This window comes from Symphalangus syndactylus, chromosome 24, assembly GCF_028878055.3.
Source record: "Symphalangus syndactylus isolate Jambi chromosome 24, NHGRI_mSymSyn1-v2.1_pri, whole genome shotgun sequence".
NCBI lineage: Eukaryota > Metazoa > Chordata > Mammalia > Primates > Hylobatidae > Symphalangus > Symphalangus syndactylus.
The window spans coordinates 58,235,881-58,259,918 of record NC_072446.2 but is presented as its reverse complement, the minus strand read 5'-3'; the positions used below and the strand labels follow the sequence as shown (position 1 = coordinate 58,259,918).

Below are 24,038 nucleotides of genomic sequence, written 5' to 3'. Positions count from 1 at the left end.
GTAATCCCAGCTACTCAGGAGGCTGAAGCACAAGAATTGCTTGAACCCAGGAGGCGGAGGTTGCACTGAGCCGAGGTCGTGCCACTACACTCCAGCCTGGGCAACAGAGTGACACTCCATCTCAAAAAATTAAAAAAAATTAAATAAAATAAAAAATAGTATACGACTATTGTGACCCAATTTAATTCTTATCAATCCATGACCAATCTTTCCGTATCTATAGTTGACCCACTTTTCACCTCCTATATTACCTTGAAACAAATCCCAAACATCATTTCATCTGTAAAGATTTCACTAAAAAGCAGTAATATTTTAATTTGGAAAACTCATATAAACTGAGGTATTTTGCAACTTTTCAGTATAATAAAAAAAAGAAAAAAGAAAGCTAAGGTATAATCAACTGAGGAGGAGTAAATTGTCAGCTCTCTCTGACTTCGTGGAGTTTTTATTTTTATTTTTGAGACAGAGTCTCACTCTGTCACCTAGGCTGGAATGCAGTGGCATGGTTTCTGCTCACTGCAACCTCTGCCTCCTGGTTTCAAGCAACTCCTATGCCTCAGTCTCCCGAGTAGCTGGGATTACAGGCGTGCGCCACCACACCTAGTTAATATTTTGTGTCTTTAGTAGATAAGAGACTTTAACATGTTAGCTAGGCTAGTCTCGAACTCCTGGCCTCAAGCGATCTGCCCACCTTGGCCACGGCAGGAGGAGTGCTTGATTGAGTCCAGGAATTAGAGACCAGCCTGGGCAACATATGGAGACCCCATCTCAACAAAAAATTTAAAAATTAGCTGGGCGTGGTGGTGTATGCCTGTGGTCCCAGCTACTTAGGAGGCTGAGGCAGGAGGATTGCTTGGGCCCAGGAAGTTGAGGCTGCAGTGAGCCATGATCACACCACTGCACTCCAGCCTGAGTGACAGAGTGAGCTCAAAAAAAAAAGAAAAAAAAAAAAGGAAAAGAAAATTGGGGATCATCTGCCAACACTTAGCAATTGGGAGATTTTTCTATAGAAATCCTGTGGAGGCCAACCCAACAGCTTCTCTCCCCAGCTTTAAGCAGGGCTGACTGAAGACTCAACCCCCTACTCCCTCCCAAGACAACTCTGGCCAATGAGGAATGGAGGTTGGTGGAATAAATACTCCAGCTTCCTTGCCCCTCAGGTGGGCTGCTGTGAAGCATGTCCCTGCCGTCTCCCAGGGCCCCCACAGTGTTGAGTCCTGCTTGTCCATGGTGCTAACTGCCCATCAATACTCTGAACAGGTTTGTCTCCCTTCCCCGCTCCCCAGGGGGGCTTTCAGAAGTGGGTTTCCAAACAATCTTCTGAACTCCAGCCTTCTCTACTTCTGGGAGAATTCAACCCAAGATCTGGTCCACCAGCTCTCAGCCCAAGTCCTCCCAGTTATCAGCTCTACCCCCGGCAGGGCGTGTTCATCCGGAGTGCTGCTGTGAGCCAGTCATTGTGCAAGGGAGCCGTACTGTAAAGATCAAAGAAGCCTCTGCATTCTGGAAAATATTGGGTCAAATAGCATGTCATTTTAGAAAAGCTCTCAAGTATGGCATTTCCTGAGCACTGCAATTACAGCCTCTTTCTATGTTGGCTTTAAATGCCCGTGTAAGCAGCTATTTACTCTCTGGCTCGGGGCACCACTAAAGGGCTTGTTCTAAATATATCATGACAAACTCATAACCCTCAGGCTGCCCGAATGTACATTTGTGATAGTCAGCCACCGTGCTTGCGGTTGAGTGCGTCCACATAAAACCGTGCCCTGAGTGCAGTTCAAAGCTAAGCAGAGCCTCTTCCCTACTTTCCCCTTCGCCGCCCCCCTCCCCAGGAGAAGCCATGAGGAATTTCTATGGAGAGAAAAAAGCGGCAGGACTTTGAGATTCACTGTCAGACTGGCTCCAAGGGCAGGAGCTGCCCAGAGTTTAACAACAGGCCTGGCACTTAAAATATGTGCCAATAAATATCTGTCAAATTCTGAACCTTGCTTTCCCTCCCTCCCTCCTCCCTTTTCTTTCTCTTTTTTTCTTTCCCTTCCTTCCTTCTTTTTCTCTTTCTTCCTTCCTGTCTTTCTTCCCTTCTCTTTGCCTTCCCTCCTTCCTTCCTTTCTTTCCCTCCTTTCAAAAGTATACACATGTCATTGCTTGTAATACACAAAAAACTGGATTCAACCTTCGTGCCCATGGACAATGGCAGGTTAAGTCTTGTATATCCACCTAATGGAATATTCTGTGGCCTTTTCAAAGAGAGCTCTTTATGCTCTGAGGTGGAGCTGCCTCCCAGACATATTGTTAAGCGAAAGAAGCCACATGCTGAAGAGCATGTATGGTGTGTTATCACCTGTGAAAAAAGAAAAAAATGCTTACAAATGCATGAAATACCTCAGGAAAGCTAAAAAAGAAACTAACAGAGTTTGCTTCTGGAGAGAAGAAGTGGAATGTAGGGGTTCGAGGTGAGAAAGAAACGTCACTTTGTATATTTTATTGATTGCATGTATGTATTTTTCAAATGCAATATCAATAAAAAGAAACATAAAAGAGTCTGCTTTCCAGTCTGAATGCACTCACTGGGGTGTGCATTTTCACAGTGGGTTTCCTGTGTGCACCCCCAGCAAAGTGCCTGCCTCAGAATACATAACAGATAGGTCTGTCTTGAGTGAAGCAGGTGGAGTCCTCACCGGTGGTTCCCATCTACCAAAGTCAGGCTGGCAACTTGACCTTCTTCAGGCAGAAATATCACAAATTAGAAGAAAGCATTCTCACAAGAGCACAGTGGACACAACTTTGTTCGCACTGGACGCATCTGCTGCGCACCTACTGTGTGCCGCACAGTGCTCCAGGCTCTGGGGTATGGCAGAGAAAGACAGATAAAAACCCTGCCCTTCTTGCCTTCTAGCTGGAGGAGGAGGGGGCAATCAACAAGTTAAGTAAATAGATGGAGGCTGGGCGCGGTGGCTCACGCCTGTAATCCCAGCACTTTGGGAGGCCAAGGCAGGTGGATGTCTTGAGCCCAGGAGTTTGAGACCAGCCTGGGCAACATGGCAAAACCCCATCTCTACAAAAAATACAAAACTTAGCTGGGCGTGGTGGCGGGCACCTGTAGTCCTAGCCACTCAGGAGGCTGAGGTAGGGGGATCACCTGAGCCTGGGAGGTCCAGGCTGTGTGTGAGCTGTGATCATGCCACTGCATGCCAGCCTGAGTGACAGAGTGAGACCCTGTCTCAAGTAAATAAATAAACAAATAAATAAATAAATAAGTAGATGGAGTATGTTAAATCCAGGTAAGGGCTCAGGAGGGGAAACAGCAGGGAAAGTGAATTCAAAGTGGTGGGGGTGGGGGCAAGGCTGTGACTTCAAGGTGGTCAGCAGAATCCTCACAAAGAAGGTCAAGGCCTGAGGAGGCGAGGCAGTGGCTCTGGAGATACCTGGGGGAGGAGCTGGAAGGACAGCAAGTGCAGGGACGAAGCTCCTCCACCGTTTGTAGAGGGGTCTGGGTGCCCAGCAGCTCCTGGGAACTCCCCTGAGGCCTGGTTTTGTATGAACTTGGTTTCTCTGAACTTGGATCAGTCAGCCCCATGCTCGGAATCAGGTGGAGCCAAATGCAAAAAGAGACCCAGGGCTGCGTAGCTCATGCAGAGAACAACGCCCCGCCGGCCCGACCTCCACTGCAGGCTCAGGTTTGGAGGAAATAGGCCCCAGAGACTAAAACAATAATACATGTTCCAAGAATACTTCAAAAATATTCCTCCTCACAGGCTTTCCCAGTGTGGGTTTTCCAGCCCACGAAACTCTGTGCCGAGAGAAAGTGGCTTCTAGGGGGCCTCTTGGAGACTGACCGAAGCTCCAACAAGTCCTGAGTAAGAAAACCTAACTCACTTTGTTCAACTGGGTGTCTCCCAAACTTCCCTGATGAAAGAAGCTTTTTTTTTTTTAAGTTACTGCTATTAATATTCCTGGACACAAATGTCCACGAACTCCTCTGAGTGACATTGAATTAGGAGGTTTCAGTGGATTCATCCCTGGAGAAATCATTTTATGAATCAAAAACAGAAGTCTTTGCTTTCTGTTATTTTCCCTGTAAGAATCTCTTTCAAGACTGTTACCCAAAAAAGAAAAAAGGAAAAACCAAAAAGAAGGTAAGCCTTAAAAATAACAAGAGCGTGCTATTTCCAGTTCAGTGGAATGCCTGTGTCCCCTTATGGACAGCGAGTGGGCATCTCAGCTGTGGACAGACCCCGTGCCCAGTAAGTGGGCAACTGTCCAGCTGTGCGACCACATTCAGCGTAAGGATGGCCCATCCCCCACTGCCCCTAAACCTTCCCTATTGCCTAAGAATAGGGGAAGGTGAAAGAGAACTTCCTGGAAATGAAGCCTGGAAATTCTCTTCCTAGGTATATGCCTACCAGAAACCAGTGCTTGGGCTGCACAGAAGCTTTCTAAGACATGTGCAAGAATACACATAGCAGCACTGCTCATCATGCCCCCAAGCAGGAAACAACCCAAATATCCATCAGCAGGAGGAGACATAAATTATGTGTGTGTGTTCATACAATGGAACACAACACAATGAGAAAAAGCAGAAACTACCGCCACACACAGCAGCGTGGAGGAACCTTCAAACAAAGGGATTCCTTTGTTTGAAGGTCAAAGACGAGCAAGACTGCCCCATGATGACCAAGTTCAGAACGATGGCTAGTTTAGGGGGCAGAGCGAGAGACCCTGCTGGAAGCTGAAAATACGCAAAAATCCAGCAAGCTGCCCACTTATAATTCATGCCCTTTACCCTAAGTTATATGCCGATAAAGAAGTCAACAAGTTAAGTAAAAACATAAAAGTACACTTTGGGAGGCTGAGGTGGGCGGATCACAAGGTCAAGAGATCGAGTCCATCCTGGCCAACAAGGTGAAACCCTGTCTCTACTAGAAATACAAAAATTAGCTGGGTGTGGTGGTGTGTGCCTGTAATCCCAGCTACTCGGGAGGCTGAGGCAGGAGAATTGCTTGAACCCGGGAGGCAGAGGTTGCAGTGAGCCAAAATCACGCCACTGCAGTCCAGCCTGACGACAGAGCGAGACTCCGTCTCAAAAAACAAACAAACAAACAAAACAACATAAAAGTAAAGGTTGGAAAAGGAGAAGAGGTAGCCCAGAGCTGCCTGCTTTTCTCGCTCTATTAGGGATCCCCTAAATGCCATCGAGAGGCAAAGGTCCTTTTTTCTCCAGCCTCTGCTACCGTCCCCAATCCAAGCCACCATCACCTCCAGCTCCTGCTGGGTCTCCCCACTACCCCTGTTGCACCCATTCCCTACCCACCTCAGTGTCTACACGGCCATTAGAGAGATCTTTCCAACACACGAATCTGGGGAAGCCACCCACATGATGGATTCTTCAACATCTTACCTTTGTCCTCAGGCTAAAAATCTCAATGCTTTAATAGCGTTTACAGGACCTCTCTGGAGCTGACTGCAGACTCCTCTGTCACCACGCTTCCTGTTTTCCACACCTCACTCTCCCCTATAGAATCCACTTCAGGTCCCTAAATAGGTCACGTGGGATCTCTCTCACCTTTGCATAGATCATTTCCCCTACCAGGAACAGTACTCTTCCCAACACACCAGCCAACCCCTGCAACTGCCCATCACTTCTCCCAGCTCACCCTTCACCTCTCAGCTGCAACATCTCTTCCTCCGAGAAGCCTTTCCTGCTTCCATCTGGGTGCTCCTCTAGCACCCTCCTCAGAGCATCCATGGTGCTGTTGTGCAATCACCTGTATAAGTATCTTCATCTCCTGCCAGATCTAGCCCCAAGAAGGCAGGGACTGCCTGTCTTGCTCACCGTCAGAGCCCCAGCCACTAGCACTCGGTCCAACACAAGGATATACCCAACATGTGGTCACAATGGATGGGTGTGTAGAGCTCCTTGGAAGGTGGCTATGGCAGGTGTGGCACTCCATCTACTGGGGTCTGTGTCTTTTTACATAAAAGCTTTCTTTGAAGTCTCAGAAGGCTGCTCTGCCCATGCCCAAGGCACAGTAAAAGGGCCGGGGAATCAAGCTCTGCACCCCCAACCCTCAGCCCATGACTGATGGGAGTTGGTGTATAAACACCTCAGCTCCCTCTCCTTGGGGGTAATTCTGAGGGAGGGCTCCACTGCTTCGCTGAGTTTACCCTGCAGTTGAGCTCCGCTTGACCACAGTGGTAACCTGTGTGGGGACCACGACCCTGGGCCCCCTAAAGGCTTGCTGAAGATTTTTTTTGCTGAAAAATCACTGACACGAGGCAGATTGATTAATAATAGAACAGGGGCCAGGCGCTGTGGCTCATGCCTGTAATCCCAACACTTTGGGAGGGTGAGGTGGGCTGATCACTTGAGGTCAGGAGTTTGAGACCAGCCTGGCCAACATGGCAGAACCCTGTTTCTATAAAAAATACAAAAAAATTAGCAGGGCGTGGTGGCGTGTGCCTGAAATCCCAGCTACTCAGGAGAGGATCACTTGAATCCAGGTGGCAGAGGCTGCAGTGAGCCGAGATCACACCACTGCACTTCAGCCTGGGCAACAGTGTGAGACTCTGTCTCAAAAAAAAAAAAAAAAAAGACAAAATGATTTAACACATATACACGAGAGCCTTCAGAATGAGACCCCAGCCCCATGGCGGCTCAGAGGCTTATACACTGTCCTGCCAGAGCGGGAGGGGCAATGGGGAATTCTTCTGAGGAGATTTCTAGGGAGAATGAACAAGCCTCAGAGGGAGGGGAAGGAAAAAATAATTGTTCTCACTGGTGGGTCTGGGTCTTACGCAGATAAAGGGACTTCAGCTTCTTTGAGAGAGACAGTGGGCGTAGGGGGAAGGTCAGAGAGAACTTGAGGCTTCTTCATGTTGTTTTAAATGTTCAATTTCCACCGGGCGCGGTGGCTCACGCCTGTAATCCCCAGCACTTTGGGAGGCCGAGGCGGGTAGATCACGAGGTCAGGAGATAGAGACCATTCTGGCTAACACGGTGAAACCTCATCTCTACTAAAAAATTCAAAAAAAGAAAAAATTAGCCGGGCATAGTGGCGGGTGCCTGTAGTCCCAGCTACTCGGAGAGGCTGAGGCAGGAGAATGGCGTGAACGCGGGAGGCGGAGCTTGCAGTGAGCAGAGATCGTGCCACTGCACTCCAGCCTGGGAGACAGAGCGAGAGTCCGTCTCAAAATAAATAAATAAATGTTCATTTCCTTAAAATTTTAAACATTATTTCCAACATTCAGTTGAGCATGTCAAAATGCCGTATTTTGGGGTACTGGTTTCTGAGCCCCAACACCTACCTCCTAAGACACCTCTTCCCTTCCTCGTCTCACTCCTATCAATATCTCCGAGGGCCACATCCCAAATAAATACCTTGCCCTTGAATCCTTGCTTCAGGAACCACTTCTGGGGCCCTGTATCCAACAGAAGTCTTCCCTTGTCCATTCCCTATCTGGCCCTAAGCTGCATGTGGGCATTTTGGCCCAGGCCCCTTGCCGGGCATCCTCTACAGCACACACAGGGCGGGGATCAGATGGACACAGGCCAGTGAGGACTTGGGAAAGGAAAGGCAGTGCCTGCCAAACTGAGAGGAGCAGCCAGGATGCTGGGGATAAAGGAAAATAGGAGGCCACAGGGACACGGTAAAGAGTGGCTGACACAGAAATTAAGGTTGGAAATGCAACACCTTCAACAGAGGCTCCATGTGTGCCTGGAGGGGGCTGGGCTTCTGCCCTGGGTTCTGTAGGTTGAGTGAAGCTCACTGCCCGTGTACCTCCCTCCATTCCAGCCTCTGAAGGCCCAGGAATCCTACGAGGTGCCAGTAAAGCATGAAGCAATGCCCTGGAAAGCACTAGAAGCCCTGAGAGACTTGATAGAGATGTCTAAGGGATAAGGGACCCTGGGTGGACCTTCCCAGGTTCCCAGCTGGAGGATCCAAGCTTCCAACAGCCAGTGGGCCACAGCCTCTATTTGAAGATGGGACCAAGGTCTGAACTTGCACATCTGGGATCCCAAGTTAAAGATGCCCCCTGGCATCAGAGGTGGATGGGTGGGCATGTATGGCTGATAAGGATGAAAGGTGGGCACCAGGAATACCAGCAATGGAGGCTGGGAGTCTAAGAAGCATGTCCTTCTAGCATGCCTTCCCCACACCCACAGGCTATAGGATTTGGGCCCAAGCCCTGAATGAGGCCTTAGGAGACCAGAGTGGGATCTGCGCTCACCCCATTGGCTCAGCGTCCCTGGTTCAGTCATAGGTCTGGTGACCCTTCAGTTGGGCTTTCCAGACATCTATTTAAATAACTAACTACAAGTCACATTGAAGTGGCCGGATATTTACACGGCCCTGGACCCCAAAAGAAATCCCTAAGTATGGGGAAGAGGTGGGCAGAGAAACTACTGAGGAGAGTAGAGGGGTGCCTAGGGTCAGAGATTGGAAACATCTACTTTGAGGTAGCTCTTTGGGCTGCTGTTAACTGGTCTTAGCTTGCACCGATTTGCATGGCTGTATTAACTCCATCCATACCGGTGCCATCCAATACACATGTGACCAGTGGGCATGTGAAATGCAGCTGGTCCAACTGCCATGTGCTGTGAGGGTGGAACACACACTGACTACAAGACCTGGAAGGAAAATAAGACACAGTGTCTTATTAATAGTTTTATATCAATTGCACATTGAAATGATATTTCAGATAGATTGGGTTAAATGAAATATATTATTAAAATTTATCTCACTGTTTTATGGTTGAATTGTGGACCCCAAAAAGATATGTTGGAGTGCTAACCGCTAGTACCTCAGAATGCTACCTTATTTGAAAATAGGGTTGTTGCAGATGCAACTGGTTGAGATAAGGTTGATATGGTTTGGTCTGTGTTCCTGCCCAAATATCATGTCAAATTGGAATCCCCGATGTAGGAGGTTGGGCCTGGTGAGAGGTGACTAGATCATGAGGGTGGTTTCTTATGAATGGTTTAGCATCATCCCTTTGGTGCTGCTCTTGTGATAGTGAGTGAATGAGTTATCATGAGATCTGGTTGTTTAAAAGTGTGTAGCACCTCTCCCCTTCTTCTCTTCCCTCTGGCCACATGAGATGGGCCTGCTTCCCCTTCACTTTCTGCTATAATTATAAGTTTCCTGAGGCCTCCCCAGAAGCAGAAGCCACCATGCTTCCTGTACAGCCTGCAGAACTGTGAGCCAATGAGACATCTTGTCTTTATAAATTACCCAGTCTCAGGTATTTCTTTATAGCAGTGTGGAGGCGGACTCATACAAAGGTCATACTGGAATAGGGCGGGCCCTCGATCCAATATGATTGGTGTTCTTATAAAAAAAAGAAGATACAGACACAGCAAAAACATAGCCATGTGGCGATGGAGACAGAGATTGGAGTGATGCAGCTGCCAGCCAAGGAATCCCACGATTGCCAGCAAGCATCGTGTGTGGGGAGAGGCAGGAAAGGATTCTCCTCTACAGGCATCACACAGGCCACGGCTCTGCGGGCGCCCTGATTTTGTCCTTCTGGTCTCCAGAGCTGCGAGACCATAAATGTCTGTGGTCTTAGGCCACCCGCTTTGTGGCATATTGTGACAGCAGCCCTAGGAAAGGAACATACCCTGTTTCGTTTTACTTATTTAACGTGGCTACCAGAACCTTGTGAAGTACACACACCATGATTTCCTCTTTCCAGAGGAGGAAGCCAAGACTCAGAGACGCCAAATGGTGCATGTAAAGGTGACAAAGACCCCAGGAGACAGATACAAATTCAGACACCCCTCTTCAGACCTCCGTGTTCTTTCTGGAACTGCATCCAACATATTGGTTTCACTTTTATGTAACAAAGTTGTGAGGTGTTTTTCAGTAGCCAGGGACCCTCAGGTCACGTAACATGAGCATGCCCAGATGGCTTCAGGGAGAGGAGGGATCCTAAGTGCTGGGATGGAGGATCCAATCAGATCGAGCTCTGGCGTCACCCCGTGGCAGGACCCAGTCATATCACGCCTCCTGGCATCACCTCTTTGCAGGATCCAATCAGATCTCACCTCATTACCCTATGCTTATAAAACCTTACCCAGCCCCTAACTCAGGGAGATGCTGCTTTGGGAACTATCCCTGGTATTCTCCTTACTTCTTACAAGTAATAACATCCCCTTGCTAAGTCCTCCTTGGTTGTAGTCATTGGGTTGATATCAGCCAAGCAACTGAACCTGCTGGTTGTGTGGATGACATTTCCATTGCTCATTTGTTCGTTTAACATGATTTATTGAGCAACTACAGTTTGCCAGGCACTGCTCTCAACATTTCAGTTAGGTAGAGAAGCCAAACACAGATCCCTGCCTTGTGGAGCTTACATTACAGCAGGAAAAGACAGACATTAAATAATAAACATAATGAATAGGTACTTTTTTTGGTATGTTAGAAAGGCTCCATGCTGGCCGGGCGTGGTGGCTCACGTTTGTAATTCCAGCACTTTGGGAGGCTGAGGCAGGCGGATCATGAGGTCAGGAGATCGAGACCACGGTGAAACCCCATCTCTACTAAAAATACAAAAAATTAGCCAGGCGTGGTGGCGGGCGCCTGTAGTCCCAGCTACTAGGAGAGGCTGAGGCAGGAGAATGGCGTGAACATGGGAGGCGGAGCTTGCAGTGAGCCGAGATGCGCCACTGCACTCCAGCCTGGGTGACAGAGCGAGACTCCGTCTCAAAAAACAAACAAACAAACAAACAAACAAAAAACAAAAAGAAAGGCTCCATGCTATAAGAAAATAAGTAGACCAGGGTAAGGGGGATTGGAAGTGAAGGGTGGTCAGTTTGCAGTATTACATAGGGGGGTCGGGGTCAGCCCCATGAGGAGGTGAAGCTCAGCAAAGATGTGAAGGAGCTGAGGGAATGACCCCTGCTGAAATCTGGGGGGAAAGTGTCCCAGGCATAGGGAACTGTCAGTGCTAAATGACAGCACGAAGATCTCAGATGTATCCAGGGAAAACAAAGCAGCTTTTCAGGTGGGTTTTTGTCGCTTATTGGAATTGCTGAATCTAAGTGCTTTCTTCATGTCTCTTCATGAGACTTGACCAAAGGCCTTTCCCAGAGAAGGGCCCTGGAAGGGTCATGTGGGTTGTCTTGCATGGGTAGATGTCTCAGCAGCAGTGGAAACCTCTCATCTGTGGCAGAGATTCTGGGGGCCGCATCAAGCCAGGCTTCCCTGGTGGGTCACCAGCCTAGTGCATGAGGAGGTCAGGACCAGCCCCACTGAATGGCATTAAACACGCTGCAGCTCTTGAATCTGGAGATGGGCTGAGCAGGGTGGGAGCCAGGGAGAGAGGGGACCATTTTTCTTACCTGAATAACCTGGAAGTATAATGACAATTGCGTTATTATCAGTGGTTAGGGTGACAATAGGAGAAGACAATTTGTTGAAGGCAGTCCCAACCCCAAGTGTGTCAAGTATGTATGACGTGGGGAGTATTTTTAAAAGATATCCGAACAAGGAAAGTCTGAGATCAAGTTAAATGTTCCTTCTCTCACCGAACAGGATGTAAATCTGATAGTCCCTGGGCTTTAGAGAAAATGATACTACTGGCTATTAAATTGTACGGCGTCACTATTTATTATTTATTCCAGTAAGAATGCTATCACCCTTACCAGACACCTATGTTTTATATGCACAAACGTCCCCGACCAGGGCCAAGAACAGAAACTCAACAGTTAGAGACTCTGCCAAGTGCAGGGGACAAGGCGGTATTGCTCGGCGGTCCTCACAGGCATAGGCAGTGTGTGGGGCATTGGCAAGATGAACAAATTATGACTCCCGGACTCAATAAATAAGATGATCTCCAATTGTCCTGGCCAGAGTGGGCAAGGCTCAGAGGTGGTTTCATTTCTAAGCAGTCGGAGAAGGTAAAAATAGCCTCTCCTCTCACTTCTGCACCACACCTGCATTCTGTTTGCTACTCATCCCTGTCCTTTATCTGGTCCAGCATTGCTGGACAAGATGGTGGCTCTGGAGACAACAAGACTGAGCCCTTCTCATGGCTGGATGAAACGAGGCATGGGATGGGGGTCTAGAGTCAGCGTCCTCAACTTCTCACCCCATCCCTAGGGTTCCCCACATGAGTCTAGTTTAATGCAACCCTCATTCTGCACATGGGGAGATAGAGACCCAAAGGGAGCCAGAACCTGCCCATGTCGTGCTTAGGTCAAGGCAACCTGACCTCCATGCTCGTGTCCTCCCATTGCCTCACACTCCCTCACTCACTGAGCTCTGTCTCCTTAGGATGGAAAACAACTTTCAGCAAAATAAAACTCATCCAGGCCTCAAAACTTGAGAGAGGCTGGAGAACAGCCTGCTTTATTCACAAGTGGCTAGACCAAGGGACTTCAGACTACATTTCAAGGAATCCCCTGAATGCCTTATAGAGGTTTCTGGAGCTGTGACATGGGGCTGTGTTTCCCCACCCGACCTCCACTCCTCCTGGCCACACCAGATCTCAGTCCTGATCTGTTTTATGTTTTGAGGTTCCACACTGGATATCATTGCTTTTCCATATCTGAAAAGCAAGCTTGGGATAAATGCATTGTTCAGAATGCATGGAATACTACTCAGCAACAACACAGATGAATCCAAAATGGGTAATGCTAAAGGAAAGATGCCAGGCCCGAAAGGCTACATACTATGTGATTCCATCGACACAATATTCTAGCAAAGACAAAACTATGGGGACAGAAAGCAGCTCAGCAGTTGCCAGGATCTGGGAAGGAAGAGTTGACCATAAAGGGTTGCGGGGTTCTGTGTTAACAGGGATGTTTCATATCCTGATAGTGGCAGTGGTTACATGACTGTCAGCATTTGTGAAAACTCACAGTACTATGCAATTACCGTATGTAAATTACACCTCAATAAAACTCGACTTTAACAAAAAAGCTTGGCAATCACTTCCTGAACATTTTTTTATTCTAAGATCTTTATGAACAGTTAAAAAAGGAAGCAAAAGCTATCAGCCTTTGGGTGTGTAGGGTGGGAAGGAGATGGCCACCCTCTGGGGCCTCCTGCCTGTCAGACAACCAGCTCGTCACTTTAGCTCATCTTTTAAAATTCACACTTTCACACATACATATAATCCTCACAATAATTCTATGGAGAAGCTGAAAACTGACAGGCTCAGTGTGGCAGATAATACTTTCCAGAACAGCAAGAGATAATATTAAAAATAAATAAAATAACACAATGCAGTGTTTTAAGCCACCAGGTTTTGGGGATGATTTGCTGCACAACAATAGATAATTGGAACACCAGGTAACCTGCCCGAGGCATCTCCGCAGCCAGATAGATGCGGTTCTCTATCCCAGGTCTGCCCCTTCGCTCTGCTCTGCCCCTTCTCTCTGCTCTGCCTTGTTCCTGAATCAGGCAGCGCAATCCAAGCCCCACACACAGTTACAGAAAGAAACTCTAAATGCATCCCTTTCCAGAGCAGTGGGACCCAGCCCCTCTCTGGGAGCCAGATTTCAAGGTAGTGCTTGGCATACAATAGGTTCTCAATAAATCTTTGGGAAATAAAGGAAGTGATTCCAGGCCGTCCTAGGAGCTGACAGGACAATGAAGCAGACACAGTTCCTTGTTCATGGTGGGGTTGGCGGGGGGTAGGGAGGAGATTGCTCTTTAGGGAGGAGACGGCAATAAGCAAGCCATTCAGATGACTTTAGACACTAAGTGCCGTGAATGAACAGGGCTCTGTGATGGGGAGTGACTGGATGTATAGGGAGGCCAAGGAAGTCCTCTTTAGGAGATGATATGGGAATGTGTGAATGAGACCTGAAAAACAGAAAGATGCCAGCTTTGGGCAGATGAGAAAGTGTCCTCCTGACAGAGGGGTGGCCAAATGAAAAGCTAAAAGAAGTAGAAACACACATGTGCACATATTCATATTCTAGAGCAGAGCAAATAAAACAAACAATATGAGAACATGGAATAAAGTGTAGGGCATCAGTTAGGAGCTCAACTTTGCCACCAGTTCCCCCAAGTGACCTTGGAGTGGCTGTTTTCTCTCCCTGGGCCTCTGTGTTTCCTGCTGTAGGATGCAGAGGTTGGGCGGAATCAATGACAGGCTGGACTGGCACACCCCAGCCTGTGACAGCAGACTGTGCGTGTCTCCTCCCAGCTCCATATTCGGTGATGTCACCTTGGTAGGTGGAAACTGGCCATAGTGGAAGCAGTGATACCATGGGAAGTGGCAAATGCCACCAATCCGAAATTTTGTGGGTTTTTTTGAGAGTTAGTTGCTAAATATTTACCAGCACACCACTGGACTAGATGGGTGCTTCTCAAACGCTTTTGCTAATGTTTCCTAGTGGCAGAGGACAGCTGATACATAACCCCAGAGGCCTGGGATCTCAGCATTTTAGAATCTTCCTTAGACTCTCCTACTGTAGGCCAGGCGCAGTGACTCACGCCTATAATCCCAGTCGAGGCAGGCGGATCACTTGAGGTCAGAAGTTCAAGACCAGCCTGGCCAATATGGTGAAATCCCATCTCTACTAAAAATACAAAAATTAACCAGATGTAGTGGCACACGCTTGTAATCTCAGCTACTCAGGAGGCTGAGGCACGAGAATCCCCTGAACCCAGGAGGCAGAGTTTGCAGTGAGCCGAGATTGGATCACTGTACTTGAGCCTGGGTGACAGAGCAACACTCTGTCTCAAAAAAAAAAAAAAAAAAAGAAAAAAGAAAAAAAATCTCCTATTGTAGTTTTTAAATCTACAGTTAATTTAACCTTCTACACCTTAATGTGCCTGCGTGTCTTGCTTCCTCATACACTCAAAATATAAAATTTTACCTTCATAACTTCTGGAAGATGTATCTTGTTGGTCCTCTGGGATTTTTACATCACGCTCCACACATACACACATACGCGTGCGCACGCAGCCCTTCTCAAGTCAGTGTGGCCCTGTGTCAAGTCTGGCACTAGTCCTCCAGGTGGAAGGCCTCCTCCTCTCCCATCCCTCTTCTTCCCTTTCCCCTTCTCCTTTCAAATCCATGGCCTGCCCTGACTTGGAATTGAAATGGGCATTGGGTGAGGAGAAAAGCAGAACTTGCAGCTGATTGGTGAGGCCCTGGGACCCGGAACAGAGGTTCTCGGGGTCTGCTCTTGACAGTGGGCCCAGGCCTGGTCAGAGATACTTCCCACCCTCTCGTCACAGAGCAGCTGCTGGCTCCTCGCAGGTGTCTCCACAGGCCCTGCCAGCACCCACATGCGATTTCCCTGCAGACAGAAAGGAATGAGAGTTTCCTTTTCCTCCTCCTTGTCTGAAAGCGAGTGGGCTTAGATCATCACAGTGGGGCTTAGTTAGGGAGATCTGTTTTCTGCATCCCAGACTCGAGGCTACCACAGACTTCCTGGCTGACCTTGGACAAACAGTTTTGGTTTTTTTTTCTGTGCCTCTTTTTCCACCATCAGCTGCTGCAAACTTCACTGCTGGGGATGGCTGAGTGGATGTCTGAGACGGCCTCGAAAAGGGGCCAACAATATTTCCAAACACAGAGCTGGGCCCGTGGCCCATGGTTCCATAGCACCGACAGAAAGGCAGAGACCCAGCCTCTCCAGGATGCCAGACTCTGGGGTGCTAGAACACTCATCGTGGAAAATTCCAGGAAAAAAGTACAAAGCAACAGCATCCCCCAAAGGAGACTTGAGAGCTCAGTGGAGGGGAGGAGGCAGTGTGTGATGGGAACTGGTATGGGGACATGGGGGAAGGGACAATCTGATACTGCAGGGACCCTCTCCTCCCCTTCTCCTTTAAGGTTCTCAAAACACCTCTTGGGTCTGCACTGGCACCTCGGGCCTCTGGGGCTGCCCACCCCACAAGCACTCCAACAAATTTCCACTGAGGGCCTCTTCACCACTCAATTCAATGGCCATGTTCCAGAACTGATCTCACCGTCTGCTCCATCCTGTAGGAAACAACCCCTCACTCTCTTTCACTTAAAACCCTCTACTTTCATGATGTATTTGTATTTGTATTGTATTCTCCTAAAGCAGAGACCTGAGACAAAGCCCTGCATGCAGCCAGTGTATGTAGGGGGTGATCCTGGGAAGATGCCAGGAAAGCGAGCCCAGGAGAAAGTGTGTGTTACTGGGCTGGGCACTGCTGTGGGCATCCGGGGTTGGAAGCCTGCTGGGACCCTCGGAGGGGCTGTATAGAATGCACCTTAGAACTGTCCCTCCAAAGGCTGCAGGGCAGAGGCACTGGTCTGGACCCCACGAGTTAAAGGTCACTTCCCAGGGATATTAACTCCTGAGGCAGAAAAACAGACAGCCACAGGGGTGCTTAAGGTGGGAAGCCATCCGTGTGCACAGGAACGGTCCATACCGCAGCTGCGGCCGGTGTGGCCCTGAGGATGAGACCAGCCTGTCTTCTGGACATGGCCTCCGTGACAGCCAGCTCCTGGGCTTCTCCTCCTGCTCCTGGGGCCGCACTCTCCACCTGCTTCCAGGGCCTCTTCCCTCCACCCCACCCCACCGAGGCTCCCTTAACCTGCGATGCTTCTCACTGACACCTGCTTGCCTCCCTCCACACCCAATGTCCTTGGCTTCTCTCCATCACTGCACAAAACACATTGGGTTCACATTTCTTTATGTTTTTTCTCATCTAGGAAACTTCTTGTTGGCAGGAACAAGTATTGTTTTGTGGGCCTGTGGCCTAACACCATGTCTGACACATAGCAGGAGCACAGAAAGCTCAGGAAGAGGGAAGAAGCTCCTCTCTCTTCCCCATAAAATGCCAATCAGTGGTGGCATTAGGAATCCATTTTCATTGCCCTTAAGAGCCCACATGAAGGCTGCCTACTGGTTTCTACTCTCCCCTGATTTCTGAAGAATGCAGGACCCTGGGATGGTGCAAGCTGCCACTTTTTCTCTCAGGAATTCCAACCCGGCAGGTGATCTCCATCCAGCTGGGACATTGCCCTCCGAAAGTCCCCCATTCCAGAACTCCACCTTGCCCCCTCCCCACCCTCATATTTTCGTAAGGCTTGGCAAATGTGCAATTCTGTGTGCCTTCCCAGCAAGTTAGGGCTAGTTGGAACCCTGTACCCCATAAAGCAGTTCTTCCCCATCCCCCCTCTTCCAGCCCCTGGGACCCACCAATCTGCCTTCTGTCTCTATGGATTTTACCTATTCTGCATTTTTTTTTTTTTTTTGGTAAATAAAGTTGTATGATATGTGACTGGCTTCTTTCACTGAGCATAATGTTTTCAAGGTTCATCCATGTTAGCACGTATCAGTACTTCATTTCTTTTTCATGACTGAATAACGTTCTAGATATACCACAATTAGTTTATCCAATCATCCACTGAGGGACATTTAGGCTATTTCTACCTTTTAGCTATTGTGAATAGTCCTGCTATAAGCACACATGTGGGTGGATTTGTTTGAGCACCAGTTTTCAATTCTTTCGAGTATATATGCAAGGCTGGAATCACTGGGTCATATGATAATTCTATGTTTAACTTTTTGAGGAACCATGAGGCTGGGTTCCAACTAGCCCTAACCTATACTCCCCCCAGTGATACACAAAAGGTCCAATTTCTCCACACCCTTGCTAACACTTGTTGTTCTCCGTTTTTTTTTAAACATCATTTTAGTAGGTGTGAAGTGCTAACTTACTGTGGTTTTGATTTGGATTTCCCTAATAATGAATAATCTTGAGCATCTTTTCATGTGCTTGCTGGCCATTTCTATATCTTCTCTGGAGAAATGTCTATTTGATTAGTTTACCTAAGTCCTTTTCGAAATCAGGCTGTTTGTCCTTTTGTTATTGAGTTGTAAGAGTTCTTTATATATTCTGGGCTGGGCATGGTGGCTCATGCCTGCAATCCCAGCACTTTGGGGGGCCGAGGCAGGTGGATCACGAGGTCGGGATATCAACCTGGCTAACATGGTGAAACCCCGTCTCTACTAAAAATACAAAAAAAAAAAAAAATTAGCTGGGCGTGGTGGTATGCGCCTGTAGTCCCAGCTACTCGGGAGGCTGAGGCAGGAGAATGGCGTGAACCCGGGAGGTGGAGGTTGCTGTGAGCCAAGATCGTGCCACTGCACTCCAGCCTGGGCAACAGAGTGAGAGAGACTCTGTCTCAAAAGAAAAAAGAAAAAAAAAAAGAATTCTTTACATATTCTGAATACAGACTCTTATCAAAAATATGACTTGCAAATACTCTCTTTTATGTTGTAAGCTGTCTTTTCAATTTCTAGAGAATGTCCTTTGATGCACAAAAGTGTTTAATTTTGAAGCCCAATTTATACAGCTTTTCTTTTGTCATGCGTGCTTTAGTGTCATATCTAAGAATTTATTGCAAAATCTAAGGTCAAAGATTTCCTATGTTTTCTTCTAAGAGTCTTATGGTTGGTTCATTTTGAGTAAATTTTTTTGCACATGGTGTGAGGTAGGGGTGCAGCTTTATTCTTTTGTATGTAGATATACAACTGTCTGAATATTCTCTTTGACTTCCCACATCAACCCCAGGAGAGAAGCAGTGTTATCAACTCCATTTTACAGATGGGGAAACTGAGGTTTTCCAAGGTAAAAAAGCTGCCCAGAGCCACAGAGATAGCACATGGTACCACTGAGATTTGGTCTTGGGCCTGAGTAAGAACCAGCATATCTGACCATTGTGATTGATGCTCTGGCACCTGGCCCTGGCCCTTTCACCCCCTGATTTCGGCCTGGCTGTGGGGGGTCAGAGCGTGTGCATGGCCCACATCCCTTCTCAGCTGTGCTGCAGCATCTCTCTGCTCTCCCATTGTGGGGTTTTTCCTGAAGCATTGAGAGGCAGCAAAGTCCACCCACAGGCACAATTCTGGGAGGTGACACCCTTCTAGTGGGAGAATTCTACATGACTCCTCTGTGGATGGAGCTGTCATGCCCACCTCATGAAGCCTCTCAACGAAGCATCCTCCCCCTCTCAGTCTCCCCACACTGCACCCTTGCCTGGGATCCCACCCAGATAAACCACCTGCATCTAAGTTCTTGCTCAGCTCTGCTTTTGAGGAATCCAAATAAGGTACCCACCCAAATTTGCAGGAAAGGCCTCCGACCCTTGCCAACTCCCCTTCCATCAGAGCACTCCAAGCTTCAGCCTGGCCACCAAACAGGAGGCCTCTGTTGCCCAGCCCAGGCCACAGCTCCTGCTGACCCCGTATCTGACCTGGAGGCCACAAGAAGTAATTTTACCACAGCTCTGAGCTCCTCTACAAGAAAGGATGCAAATCCTGTTTGGGCTGATGTTGCCAAAACCCAAACAAGAATTCTGCCTCAACGCGCTTCTTTTTTCAAGAACACATGCACAGCTGGGCTTCCCCACAAAATCATAGCTCTCAGCACTCAAGTTTCGGCCACCCAGCACCCTCCCTGGAAAGGCCTCCTGGCAAAAACGAAGCCATTAGGAAGGAACTGGGAGAAGACAAGTGCCCAGGGGCCTGCATAATTTTTGTTCCAGAGTTTCATTGCCTCACAGTTTTTCCAGATATAAATGACCTTTCCTAATAGAGGGACTTGGACAAAGAGACTACTCTGAGCTCTGCCTCCAGAAATCAGGAGAGTCCCACAGCAGCCTTCCGATAGCCTGGAGATGTGAGTGGTCACCCACCATGCTCCTCTCTCTGCCAGTGGCACAGGGCACAGGGGATTCCCCTCTAGTGGGCATGATAGCAAATTCCTGACGTATCTCCCAGGCCCTAATCCCCAACTCTTAGAAGTGTGCTCAGCCTGCAAGTGGTCAGGGGACAGTGTGATTGTAGGTTATGAACCAGAGAGCCACATTCAGGTTCATGATTTGGGGTTATCCAGATAGTTACTGGACCCATCCTAAGCACTCAGAGTCAGGCTGCCATCCTGCATTCCCAAATGGGAAGGCAGGACGTGAGGATGCCGACCTCTCAGAAGCTGCAACTTCCTCAATTTTTTTTTTTCTTTTAGATGGAGTGTCACTCTGTCACCCAAGCTGGAGTGCAATGGCGCAATCTCAGCTCACTGCAACCTCCGCCTCCCAGGTTCAAGCGATTCTTCTGCCTCAGCCTCTTGAGTAGCTGGTATTACAGGGGCGCGACACCATGCCCGGCTAATTTTTTGTATTTTTAGTAGAGAAGGGGTTTCACCATGTTGGTCAGGCTAGTCTCGAACTCCTGACCTCTTGATCTGCCAGCCTCGGCCTCCCAAAGTGCTGGGATTACAGGCATGAACCACCGCGCCCAGCCCAACTTCCTCAACTTTTAATGGCTTCTCTTAAAAGCCTGTCTTGGGTGCTGTTCTCCTCCCACACCTTTTCTCCCTCCGCACAGATGGCAACGCACACAGAGTTGCAGTCCCTTCTCCGCACACCAAAACCCCAGGGAGGCACAGCTCTGCATTCGCATGGCCCACCTGACTCCATGTGGAGCATGTTGTCAGGGCTCGACGGATGTCTGTGGAATGGATTGTGTGCGGGCCACACACACGGGCCACTCGCCACAGATACAGCAGCTCTCAATCTTGGCTGCACATCAGAATCACTTGAGAAGCTCAAAAAAGCATTGAAGCCGGGTCCTACCAGAGATCCTGATTGGATTGGTCTGGGTTGGGACCCAGGTAATGAGATTTTTAAAAGAATTACCCAGATGATTCCAGGGTGTGTACAACAGGAGTTCTCAAACTTGAGCCGCATCAGGATCCCTTGGGCCCGGAGGGAGGTGGGGGAGGGGCTTTTTAAAACACAAATTGCTGCTCCTCCAACCTCTGCCCAGAGTATCTGATTCAGTAGATCAGCAGTGGGACTCCAGAATCCATGCTTTGGGTTTTTTTGTGTGTGTGTTTTTAAGAGACAATGTCCCACTCTGTTGCCCAGGCTGGATTGCAGTGGCATGGTGACAGCTCACTGCAGCCTCCAACTCCTGGGCTAAGTGATTCTCCCACCTCGGCTTCTGGAGTAGGTGAAACTACAGGTACATACCACCATGCCTGGCTAACAGAATCTGCACTTCTAACAAGTGATGCAGGAGAGTTTTGGAAAACAGGGGCAATCTGTTCTTTGGGGAGAGAGCTGGGAGTAGAAATGCAGAGTATGGAGGGATTTGGGAAATGCCAGGGCAGGGTGTGCCTCGGGTGAAGCATGAAGGGCGTGGTCAAGGGGGAAGGACATGGGGAAGGAGGTGGGCGGGGTAGGAAACGGCAGACCCTGTGGGATTTGGGAACCCAGGAGGTGAGGCAGGCAGCTGAGCTGAGGTCTCTGCTCTGCTCCCCGAGAGCATTCCTTCTGGGATCCTGAGAACACGAGTGGTGCAGGCCCCTTACCTTCACCTGTCCCCTGGACAATGGCTTAGCCTCCCCTCTGGCCTTCCTGCCCCCTCTCAGGCCCCACCACATCCATTCTCCCCTCTGCAACCAGAGTGACCATTCAATATGGTCAATCCGGCTGTGTCATGTCATCCCTCTGCTTAAATCCTCTTAGGAGTTTCCCAGCCTACCAGTGATGAAGTTCAAATTCTATGTCCTGTTTACCCCACCATTCTGCAGAAGCCATGAGGCTTCCAAGTTCAGGGAGTGTAAGGACACCACATTTGCACAGAGGCTGTGCCACATGCTGCACCTGCCAGTGACCAAACATGGTGGGGATATTAAGGCAGGCTCACTTCTGGGAGACATGGAGCTCCCTGAAAGCCCTGCTGAGTCTTCCTTAGACTGCACAGGGGTCTGAGACACTTCCACTCAACCTCCCCTCCCTCAGAGTCAGCCTTACCTAAACCCTCAGAAATTTCATCCAGGCTTCTCCGTAATTAAGGGAGGAGCTGGACTCGTAGCCTGCAATCCTAGGTAAGGGGCGTAGAGGAAGCACCAGCCACTTAAGTTATCCTTTCCTGCACATGGGGACCCCCACTGTCTCAGGGCAGGTTCCTAAGACTCCATGCGGATGTTTATGAAGGAAGCACCCTCAACGGAAACCAGTTTGGACAGGAGAGAAGCAGGACGGGGAGAGGGAAGGGGTTAAAGAGGCGTCCGTTTCAGCTGAGCTTGACCCACGGCCAATCTGAATGTGGTGAGTGAAATAATGCCCCTCACCCCTACATCTGTGTCTTAATCCATGGAATCTGTGAATATGTTACCTTATAAGCAAAAAGGATGTGAGTAAATTAAAGATGTTGAGATGGGGAGATTTTCCTGGATTTCCCAGATGGGCCCAATGTAATCACAAGGGGCAGTGAGAGGGAGATGTGAAGACAGAAGCAGAGGTTGGAGGGATGCGCTTGCTGGGGCCATGAGCCAAGGAATGCAGGCGTCCTCTAGAAACTGGAAAAGGCAAAAAAAGGATTCTCCCCTAGAGACTTCAGAAGGAACCAGCCTTGCTGGCACCTTGATTTTAGCCCAGGGAAGCCCATTTTGGACTTCTGACTTCCAGCACTGTAAGATAACTTTGTGTTAAGCCACTAATCTGTGATGGTTTGTTGGAGTAGCAACAGGAATTGAACACGCTGAGTGCTGGAGGAATGCTTTGTGGTCCTCTTGGATCAGAAGTGGGTGAGAGGCAGAGGCTGCAGAGTTCCAGGCCATCTCCCCATCGCCTCCCAGCCCCTAGAGAGCCACCGTGGGTCTGTTTGTCATCCCTTCTGAGTTCTGCTGAGTGATGGGGCTCTCTGTCCCGCCTCTGCTCAGCCTCAGTCTAGAATTGGCATCTCAGCCAAGTGGCATCCCCCAGCTCACATGACAGGCACCCGGCCTCTCTTGTTTGGGTGCCCTCCTTTCTGATATGCCCAATGAGGACCTGGGGCACTGGTACCTTTGGCTTACTCGTCGTTGTCTATGTAAGTAATAAACAGTCTGAATCTATTATAAAAGCCCCTGAATCAGGGCTTGGAGTTGCCCTGAATTATATGCACCTGAGCTTGACAAAGTCCCAGTGCCTAATCCTGCAGGGAGCCCTGGAGGGCGTGACAGCAAAGGAGCTGGGCCTTTGTCCACATGACCACTAGTCGTGGCCACGGGCTGCCCGGGAGCCCCAGTGCCCAAGGGCAGGTCCCTGAAGGTCTCGGGGGTGAGCCATTCACAGCAAAGCACACAGACCTTGGAAAAAGACCCCAGTGGATCTGGAAGTGGGAGAAGAGATGAGGGTGTACAGTTCATTACATTCACCAGTAATTCATATAAGACACTGCAGCATTCATTGCTGAGGCACTGGATTTTGACCCCACAGAGAGAAAATGGATATGGTAGCCCAGCATACATAGCTGTAGGGACATTGCCTAGACTCCAGCTTCTAGGGCAGCTATCAAGGGTGCAATTTAACATTCCTGCCAATGTCCAGGCAGGCAGCAGTGGTTGTCCACAGACCAGGAAAAGGCAATTGTTTTCTTCACGAAAAAAGGCCCCAAGCCAGCACTTTTCATGCCAAACTACTGGTGGAAGCCAGCAGGCAGCCAGCCATGCCAGGGTTCTTGGAGCACAGAACCAAACAAGGTGGCTCAGCCCCCAACTGGATGCCAGGATAGGCTGGCTGGCGGAGGTCTCTAAGTACCACTGTGGCCATTCAGTGACAGCACAAAAGGATGCCTTGGTCCTCTCCTCTGGGTGCCCCTTGACCTTTTCTTTGAGAACCCTGGCTCCCCACCCGTCTGCCTCCCCCTACCTCTATCTCTGTCACAATGTCTTCATTCCTTGTATTTTCCTACTGGCTTTTCTCCTGCTTTTCTCCTGACTTAGGGATGCAGAAGGCCCACAGGCACTTGGAGCCTTGCTCAGCCACACAGGCCCCTCAGGGACAAAGAGGAATTTCCCTCATGACCTGGAAGACAAGACGGAGGGAAGGAGGGAAATTTAATCACAAGGTGGCAAAACCTTTTCTATTAAGGACCTGAAAGAAAATATTTTAGACCTTACAGGCCATATGGTCTCTATTACAACTACCCAATTCCACCATTGCAGCATGAAAGCAGCCATAGACAATGCATAAATGAATGGGCCTTTGAATGGCAGTGTTCTAATAAAACTTTATTTACACAAACAGGCAGAGGGCCA

General features: G+C 48.9%; 1 long non-coding RNA gene across 1 annotated transcript; it reads right to left on the bottom strand.

The window, feature by feature from the left end:
* Positions 1 to 1,391: 1,391 nt before the first annotated feature.
* Positions 1,392 to 5,801, bottom strand: LOC134735892 (uncharacterized). Its single transcript, XR_010119460.1, has 3 exons — positions 5,655 to 5,801; positions 2,174 to 2,341; positions 1,392 to 1,503 (listed from the first exon to the last, which is right to left on the bottom strand). It is a non-coding gene; the product is annotated as an uncharacterized lncRNA (long non-coding RNA).
* Between the last annotated feature and the right edge of the window lie 18,237 nt (positions 5,802 to 24,038).